We start from the raw sequence: 10,827 nt of genomic DNA, 5'->3' as shown, positions 1-10,827 counted from the left end.
TCCAAAAGGGCTGCCACTCAAGGGCAATGCTTTTCAGATTGCATAGTATGCTACTTTTATATTATTCTCCGAAGATCCACTTTTGCTAGATGCTATCTACTATTACTATTTCTACTTCTGTTGTTCCTGCTAACACACTCACTATTACACTTGTATACAGACACCATATTTTTTCAATCCACAAATTTTAGCATTTCATTTTGACGGTTGTACTCGGTAGGAGTTCAAAAGACCTGAATTCTTTTTCTAGTTCTTTTAAAACTACTGTGCGACCTTAGACAATCATTTTGTTATTCTATCAGCCATTTCCTCATTTGAAATATTAGCACATTAGACTAGATCAACTGGTGCACTAATGCTCTTGGACTAGTTTTGGTAAATAGTGTTTTATTGCAACATAGCCATGTTTCTTCATGTATGTATGTGTATAACTACTTTCACACCGCAATATCAGAGTTGAATAGTTGCAATACAGACCCTAGGACCTGTAAGCCTAAATATTTACTCTGTGTACCTTTCGGGGAAAGTTTTTCAATCCTGGATCAAATGATCAAAGTTTTTTTCCAGTTGTACACATTTATCACTCAAGAAGATTCTGATGGAAAAAAAATCTTGGCTTGCCTGCCAAGTATGAAAATAGCTTTAAATTATTTAGTTTTCTCTTGTGAAACTTCTCCAAATTACAAAGTCATCCCAGCTCATTTAAATACAGAGTTACCACAAGTGATAATCCTATTGAGTGAAGGCAGTGAAAAACTCAATGGTAGTCATATTTTAGCATTTTGTCCATTTTCTAATACTTCAATATTGTCCTCAAATTATAAGAGATATAGGTTAATCCTAAATCCATCTACATTTATTGGGAGATTTTTATTCAAAGTCCATTTTGAAAAACAGTCACATTTCTCGAATTATCAGAAATCAAATGGAAGAAAAAATATAAAGTGAAAATATAAATGACTAAAATTCCTAAACTCAGAGGAACAAAATGTAGATACATATAGAGATTGGATGTATACATATGTTTAAACTAATTAGTAGAAGATATCAACAGTGAAAGCTCTAGTTTTATTATACATCAGGGAGGATGATTGGCATTCATATTGGACTGATGCTTAATAATGTGTTTTATTTTTCTGTGACTTTCAAAGCACTAAAATGAAAATATGCCAATTATGTGGCCACTGGGAAGTGATGAACTGTCAATTTTCAAATTAGTGAAAGATCTTAAAACTTATGATCAGGAACTTAAATTGCACATTAGAGGCAAATTGGGAATTACTGCAGCATTGTAAGAAGAGAGTGAAAACATCAATTTATTGTGAAACTTTTGGACTGAAGAATGGAAATAAATTACAGAACACAACCAAAGTCACACCTAGGACAGTTATATTAACTAACTAGATTTTCCTTCTCTCTTACTTCTTATAAAATCTTAATCAGCTGAGCTATCATATGTGTTTATCTCATTTGTTTAATTTTAGTTTATATAACAAATTGTGGTAGAGTTTTGGCAAAAGTGGTCACAACTATTCCCTCAATGTATCCACATCCCTTGCAGTGTGGTTTTGGCAGTGCTGCCATTAAAATGTGGAGTCCGTTTCCCTACAACTTAAATCTGGACTGGCCTTATGACCTGGTGTGGCCAACTGAATTCAATAGAATTGTTTATATACTAGTTTTGAACAAACTTCATGAGATGTTTCCTTCCTCTATTCTTTCAAAGGGTGTCCCTGTAACCTTCACATCACAATATTTTAAAAGCCCTATATGGTCTCTGTGGCATTGAAATAGGGTTGGCTTGTGTATTCAGTAGAATGCTGCATCAGAGACAGTTTCTGACGACCTAAACCAGGTGAGAAGTACATATGTCTGGACTTCTGGAGTAGTGGTGTGGGGAAGCCAGCTGCCAGTTATAAGGACACACAAGCAGGCTCATGGAGAGAATTTAACATGGAGAGAAACCTGCTTGTCAGTACCAGCTTGCCAGCCATATGACTGAACCACCTTGGAGAGTATCCTTAAGCCCCAGTCAGGCCTAAAGAGATTGGAGTTCCAGATGACATCTGACTACAGCCTCACAAGAAACCACAAGCCAGTATCATCCAACTGAGCTGCTCCTGAATTCCAGCCCCACAAACTCTTCAATTGCTATCCTTTGACTGGTTTTTCATATATCATACAACAATTTCTAACAATAAAGGGTAACTGAACAGGGTATGTAGGGCTTTAGCTGCATTAGGAACTATGGCCTGTTGGTGGTGGCAGAGGTAGTATGCGCCAGTATGATGCATTTAAATTTCTCTATCTTAATAATTTGTTTCCCTACAATGAGCAAATTCTGATTCAAAATCTTTGTCCTTCTTTTTTTCCATTCATTCCTCAATTTCATGAGATTGTATTACTTTTATTTGTGTGTGTGTATATATATATAAAATATATGTGCATATACAAAAATTATATATATACATTCTTATTGTTTGATGTATCAGCTTATCTTATATCTGGCGTGTTAAAGAGGAGGAGTTTGGCATAACTACATTACCACAAAAATTATTATCATTTTTGAGTTCTTGAATCTTGCTAGTTATACAAATGCTACATTAGATAGATGGATGGATGGATGGATGGATGGATGGATGGATGGATGGATAGATAGATAGATAGATAGATAGATAGATAGATAGATAGATAGATAGAGGTTGAGAGAGAGAGAGACAGACAGAAAAAGACAATGTCTCACTCTGTTGCCCAAACTGGGCTGCAGTGATGTGATGATAGCTCACTGCAACTTTGAACTCTTGGGCTCAACCAATTCTCCTGCCTCAGCCTCCAAATAGTCCCTGTAGGACTACAGGGACATACTACCATGCCTGCCCATTTAAAAAAAATTTTTTTTTTTTGTAGAGATAAGGGCTTTGCTAGGTTTCCCAGGCTGGTCTCAAACTCCTGGCCTCAAGTGATCCTCCTGCCCTTGACTCCACTGGGATTACAGGCATAAGCCACTGCACCCAGCCCATCATCACTATTTTAATTGTAGTGTTAACTATATGCCTTACACTTATATTGGTTGTCGAGTTTTCCTTTCTGCTAGTTTTGTCCATTCATCTCTTAGTTGGCAGAAGTTTGTTCCTTAGGAGACAGTTTCTTCAAGAAGACTCATGGAAACTGAGTTGCATGGCCACAACAATTTATTCTTGTCTTTATACTTGAATGACTGGAAACACAATCATTAAGTCAGATTTTCTTTATGGATTTTAAAGACATTGCTGTAATACTTTTAGTATACANCTAGGTTTCCCAGGCTGGTCTCAAACTCCTGGCCTCAAGTGATCCTCCTGCCCTTGACTCCACTGGGATTACAGGCATAAGCCACTGCACCCAGCCCATCATCACTATTTTTAATTGTAGTGTTAACTATATGCCTTACACTTATATTGGTTGTCGAGTTTTTCCTTTCTGCTAGTTTTTGTCCATTCATCTCTTAGTTGGCAGAAGTTTGTTCCTTAGGAGACAGTTTCTTCAAGAAGACTCATGGAAACTGAGTTGCATGGCCACAACAATTTATTCTTGTCTTTATACTTGAATGACTGGAAACACAATCATTAAGTCAGATTTTCTTTATGGATTTTAAAGACATTGCTGTAATACTTTTTAGTATACAATGTGTATTTGGAAAATCTGAGGTCATCCTGATTTTTTTTATAATGAGACTGAATTTAATATTTTTGATGAACTGCCAAAGGGTTAACTTTATTTTTTTTTTAAATCTAACATTTACTAAGCAATTACCACATGTTACGAAATAACTATACAAGAGGTTTAATCCTTATCCCCATTTTATAGATAGAAAATTGAAGCACAGAAAGTTAAGTAAGTTTCCCAGTGCCATATGGGAACTAAATGACTCAAATTTTTCCAAAACAGTGGCAAGGGTCCCAGAAAGACTGATTCTCCAACTCTGGGAATATTGAACTTGGGTTTTCTTTCTATGTTGTCAAATTCTGAACAACATGCGTGTTGTATCTGCCTTCTCAGCATTCTTTGCTCCTTTGCGTAGATTCAAGTTCTTAACAGTTTTTTTTTTTTTTTTTTTTTTTTTCTGCTGAAGCACTCCCTTTAACACTTCTCATAGTACAGATCTGCTGGTGAGAAATTCTCTGAGTTGATTTTGTCTAAAAGTCTACGTTTTCCTTTGATTTTTGAAAGCTATTACTGCTGGGTATAGAATGCTAGTTGATTATTAGCACTCTAAAGATATCACTTCATTGTCTTCTGTTATGGAGTCATTCATATCTTGGTTCTTTCTGTGCATAATGTTCTTTTAATCTCTTGTTGCCTTTAAAATTCTTTATCACTGGTATCAGCACATTTGGTTAAAGTTTAGCTTGGTGTGGTTTTCTATGTGTTTATCTTGCTTAGAGTTCCTTAGATCCCTTTAGAGCTTTCCTTAAATGACGAAAAATCCTAACCATTATTTTTTTAAGTCTACCTCTGTGTTTACCACTAGAGCTACCATTCTATATGTGTTAGACCACTCCAAATTATTGATTATTTATCCATTTCTTTTCAATCTTTGTTCCCTGTTTGAGTCACTTAAAATGATTTTCTGCCCTATGTTTAAATTGTCTAATTTTTCCCTTCAGGATCTAAGTTGCAGTTAATTCTATCCATAAGACATTCATTTATTTTTCATCATTACAAGTTCCATCTGGCATTTATTTTTTATCTCAAATTTCTTTTCTTATAATATTTTCCCTTTCATCCATGAGCATATTGAGTGCATTTATAATAGTTTAACATCCTAGTTTGTTATTGATAGTTACACCATCTCTGTCATTTCTGGATATGTTTCTACTGACAGAGCTTTCTCCTGGTTATGGATCAATTCTACATCTGTCCTGATGAAGAAAGAGCTGTTTATAATTAGCCTTCACTGCTCAGAAATAAAGATTATATGCTGGGCTGAGAAAATACATTATCAAGGTGAAAAAAATACACTCTATCAAAGCTCTTCAATCCTGTTTCCCATTTCCAGTTATAAAGAAATCACATAAAATCAAACATTTGAGAAAATTCAACAAATTAAAGGTGAAATCAAAATACAAACAAAATTAACATCCAAAGGAAAGTAACTAAACAGTAAAAGAAAACTAAAATTTTAAACACATGAAATATCTGTACAAAGTTTCTTTAGAATAATTCAACTGATGAAAACAGACTAAAAGACAACCACTTTTGATAAGAAACAATCCCCTTTTGAAAGTTAAAAGCAGCTGCATGAAGAACAATCTCTCAATAGATAGTAAAATACCAGGGGGTGGGGGATACATGACAGATGATTAAACAACTAACTTAAAAGATAGAACTCTAGCATTTCTTCTAGAATATGAACTAAAAGGACAAAATGATGAAAAGCATGGAAAGATGAAGAACAGAGCCAGGAGTTCCAACATTTGTCTAAGATTTCCAACAGTTGTCTACTTGGAAAATACATACAGAATATAAGGAATACAATAAAAAATAATAGAGGGAATAAATATCTGAGCTGTAAAAACAACTAAACAAAATTGTTTCAGATTGAGAGACCAGCAGAAATGCAAGAAAAGGCAAATATCTTAAATAGCCTAATAAATTATAAATCCAAGGAAAAGAAAATTCTAAATACATCTTAGAATAAAATAAAACAAAAGAAATAGATTTGCTAACAACTATTCCAAAGCTCTGTATTGATCTCTCCAGGAATATTTAAGAAATCTTAAGACTCCCCACTTATTACTATTTTAGTGTAAACAGGAATTAATCTAGGGATAAAATAGGTAAACAAAATTTTAATTGTGGGATTCTACTCTCCTTTTACCTTATTTTACCTTATTTTTTCCATGGCACTTGGTAGCTTTTTACATACTGTATAATTTACATATTTATGAAGCTTAATGGTTATATTTCCTTTAATGAGAATATAAGCTCCATGAAGGTAGGTGTTTTTGTTTACTGATTGCTCCCAAAACTTAGAATAGTGACTGAAACAAAATAGTTTCTCAATATTATTTGCAACATAAATTATTTATAATATAAAACATTGGAAACTACTTTAATGTTCATCAATAAGAAAATGGTTATATGATATATAGTACATATCCTGATCATGTACCGGTTAAATAAAGTGACAAAATTCTATATTATTGAATGCAAAGTCACAAGCCCATCTGTAAGCATGTAAATGTCTAAAATAAGTAGTAAAGTATATTCTGAAATACGAAGTATAATTATTACCACTTGGAATTGAGAAATGGACGGTCAGTCAATAGTCAATAAGTATTTTACAAAAACTTATGTGCCAGGTAATATTCTAGGAATTGGGGTATACCAGTGAACAGGTTCTTACAGCAAAGGTGATTACATTTTAGTGAGTGGAAACTAATTTACAAGCATAACTAAGATAATTTCAGAAACTGAGAAGTACTACAGAGAAGATAAAACAGGGTTATATTGTGGAAATTAACATGGGAGGTGTTGACTGTCTTTTATGGGTTGGTTGACTTATAGTTTGGTCTGGATGGTATCTCTGAATGACGAATGTTTAAGCTGAAACCTGGATATGAGAAGGAGGGCAGTATAAAGATCATGAAGATTTAGGGAATAAGCACTGGAAGCAGAAAAAGAAAAGAACAATCAGCAAGTGCAAAAGACCTGGGATGGGAATGTACCCAGCATAAGTGAAGGGCAAAGAAAGACCAAAACATGTGGAGCATGGCAAGTGAGGACATGGCTTGAGGGGACAAAATGAAAGAGGTAGGCCAGGGCCTCATTTCAGGCATGTGACTTCAACATTGGAGTGCATGTTTAATGGGGGGAGCATCAGTGGTGATATGGCTTAGCTGTATCCCCACCCAAATCTCATCTTGTAGTTCCTAAAATGCCCATGTGTCACGGGAAGGACAAGGTAGAAATAATTGAATCATGGGGTGATCTCCTCCATCCTTTTCTCCTGGTTGTAAGTTTCATAAGGGGCTTCCCCCTTTGCTGGGCACTCATTTCTCTCTCCTGCCACCATGTGATGAAAGACATGTTTGTTTTCCTTTCCACCGTGATTGTTAAGTATCCTGAGGCCTCCCTAGACCTGCAGAACTGTGAGTCAATTAAATGTCTTTCCTTTATAAATTACCCAGTCTTGGTCAGTTCTTTATAGCAGCGTGAGAACGGACTAATACAAATGAGATTTCAGAAAGTCTGAGTTGTGGTCTGATTCACACTTAGAACTGGTATCATGGTCAGGAGGATCAAGAGTGAGTCCAGACAGAAATTTGTTAGAAGCTGATACAGTAATCCAGGTGAAAGGTTGTGGTAACTCTGAGCAGTGTGGTGAGCAGAAGGACTTTCACTTAACACCTATTCTTTTGTGTGTCCTTTCTTCCTGTCTTTCTCTCTACTCTTCCCCTTTTCTCTTTGTCTCCCTGTCTTTCTCTCTTCAAGCACATAAATTTTGTGCTCCTGGCTACAAAGAAATCTCTCCAAAATTCATATTATTCTAGATAAGGCTTTAGAGATAATTGTAGTAGTGACACTGATTAGTAGCAGTACTAACTGTGGCAGACGGTTTGAGAATAGAGACTTATTTCATCCCACTTATACAGCTTTGGGGTATATTTAGTTTCAAGGGGGAGGTGCCATCTTTGCAATATTCATTTTCAATCCATCACATGTACTGCAGTGGGAAGGGGCATCCACATTTGTTGTGTTTTCATGGCTTGTCAAAAAGAGCTGACCTAAGAGACATTCAGAGTATTTGGAGAAATACTTGTTATGCTCTAAAGTGTTTTCAAATAACAGTTTTCAGACTCAGGGTAGAATTGGAAATGTACTGAAACGTTTAGAAATCTCTCTCCACTATAGGGATTTTGCTATTTGTATCTGGTAGGAAATAGCTTTCTATAGGCATGAATTTGACAGTAATTATTTCAATCTGATTTGCTAACATCTATGAAGGAAGAAGTTCAGGTTACTAAATTAGAAATGTCTATGTTGGATCTGAAAATAATTTCTTATATCCCATAGGAGAAAAGATGTGGCTGACCCAGTCTCTGCAAATAGTTAAAGGAAGAGGTATGATTTCACTCCTAATTGACTAAGTCAAACACTTTAACGCTTGGTATGCATGACGTTTTGGAGAATATAGAAACTTTGTCAGTTCATATTTGACCCACTTATATGGGACTATACAGTGTGTAGTCATTCTGCTTCCAGTGTGCCAATAAGGGCAAAGCTGAGGCAGGCTGGTACCCATCATAACACTGCTGTTTATAATGCCAGCAACTTAGAATTTAAGTTTGGCTTGTTTTGTTAATTTCTCACTGAACTGCATTTCTCTCGTAGAGTAGAAAGGATCACTATATGGATTAAGTTACTGCACAGTAGAAATAACTATGCTTATTGGCATAGTAATATTAACATAGAAAACAGAAAATGAAAATAAAATATCCATGTGAGAAACATAAATATACTGCAGTCCTGCAAATATCAGGTGAATATACTGCTTTGTGGTCTAATAAACTAGAAATGAATAGAAAATACTTGTGAGAATTTTAATCTCCAATTCCTATTTATTAATTTTGAGTATGTATAGCATCTGAATATTAGAGGCATTGTGTCTTAATTACTAAACCAGCTATGATTATGCTTTCCCTAGCAGAAAATGTTGATGTTCAACTCAGTTGAACCACTGGATAATTAACTTCAGTTCATGTCTGCTATAATGGCATTCTGTATGCTTTAGCATTTGTCACTTTCAAAAGTATCCCGGTTTTGATGACAAACAACATGGGCACCATAGCATTTAGGACCCTCTTGCTAATTTTGTTCAGGTATCCACCATATCCCCCAATCAGACCAAATGACTCAAAGGAAGGTGACTATCTCCATCTGCCAGAGTGTGTCCTGATATGTCTAATCCAGAGATTGATTTAGAAACTCATGTTATGCTTTATATAATCAGTAGTGGGCATTCTCCCAGGAACAGTTTAAACTCTTAATCTTTATGGTATACACATGACCTAAGTTATCTGACCCAAAATAAAAGGAAATTTTTCATAGCTGAGGAAGAGGGAAAGTTGTCTCTCCTTTAGAAATAAACAGAAGCATATGGTCTTTATGTTTGAAGGCAATTATTTTGCATCCATGAGGGCAGGTAACTTAAAGATGAAGCTGAATCAGACAGGCAAATTAAGGAAATCGCTGGAGTCCTACTCATAGCCCACTGGAAGGCAATCTTCCTTCATATATTCTGTCCTTTAAGATAATGAATTCCTTTATTGTTTATACCAGTTTGAGGCAGTACTTTAAAAAATAAAATATCCTTATAAATACACTCTTATGAGGTTTTCTAAAATAAGATTTTCAAATAAAATGTTTTACACAGTGTTTGGAATAGTAAACACAGTAATTTACTTTTAACATATCTGGGAGAATGCTGTTACAGTAAATCTAAGTGCAAATACTCCAATGTACAGAATTTTGGACCTTAGATATGCAACATTCTTTTTTTTAAACTCAAATAGAGCACTTTCTAGAGATATGAGATATTTTCTCATATCAGCAACCAAGATCTAGACAAATTAGGTTAGAAGCTAGTAAGTACTTAGATATTCTTTCTCTGGTTATAACTTCTCTTCAACCGCATCACTGTTTCTTGAGTGGAAACAATTTGGGGTTAAACACCAGCCTGACTGAAGGTACTATCATGGACATCTGGATGAGTATATAAACGTGTACATGTTTCTGGACCTCCAGTGTGTAGTCATTCTGCTTCCAGTAATAACATTTCAAAAATTGGGAAGAGAGAATCTACTCCTTTCCTTTGTTAACCTATGTGGTTTGAGGAGGGTTCTATCCACTCTTCTAAGGCAAAGCATGTGTTCAAAGTCAAGTTGGAATCAGGGCCTAATTTTCTCCCTGGCCAGGAATAAATATGTGCCATGGCAGTGTACCTGAACAGCAGGTTAGTTACTTACTGCATGCAGAGTTCAATTAACAAGATCAAGGTCTGGTGTAAAGAGGTTTATTCTGATGCTAGCTTAGAGGAAGAGGCCCAAGCATCCTGTCTTTAATGTAGTGCTTCACTTTTGGAGCAGAAAGCAAGGTACTTTTATGAGGCAGGGAAGGAAGCAAGAAAGGGTGGTGGATCCACATGCTAGCTTGGTACCAGGGAGTTGAGCTGGCACCTTCATGGGCAGAAAAAAGTTGTAAAAGTAGCCAAGTGGGCATGCTTTTGACATGGCTTCCTGATGATGAGAGTTCCAAGTTACTCCCTGGAGGGTGAGAGTTCCGAGGCAGGTATCCTTTGCTCTGTAACTTGATCAATTAACTCTCAAGGAGAGTTCCATCTTAGAGCACATGGTTAGATGTAGCTGCCCTGTAGGGATTGCCTGGTGAAGGGGAGGTAAAGGGTTATATTTACATTTTCAAAGTACTGAGTAGGAAGCAGGGAACAGGGGAAAGGAGAAAATAGAAAATTAAAAAAAATAATAATAATAGTAACTCAGCCGGATGCCGTGGCGCACACCTATAATCCCAACACTTTGGGAGGCTGAGGCAGCCAGATCGCTTGAACCCAGAAGTTCAAGACCAACCTGGCCAATATAGTGAGACCCTGTCTCCACTAAGAGAAAAACACAAAAATTAGCCAGGCATGGTTGTACATGCTTGTAGTCCCAGCTGCTCACAAGGCTAAGGTGGGAAGATCATTTCAGCCTGGGAGGCAGAGGCAGCAGTGAGCCAAGATTGCACCACTGCACCACTGCACTCCAGCCTGGGTAGCAGAGCAAGACA

The sequence above is a fragment of the Rhinopithecus bieti genome, unplaced genomic scaffold (assembly GCF_001698545.2).
Source record: "Rhinopithecus bieti isolate Rb0 unplaced genomic scaffold, ASM169854v2 scaffold_6708, whole genome shotgun sequence".
NCBI classification, from domain to species: Eukaryota; Metazoa; Chordata; class Mammalia; order Primates; family Cercopithecidae; genus Rhinopithecus; species Rhinopithecus bieti.
This window is presented reverse-complemented; position numbering follows the sequence as displayed.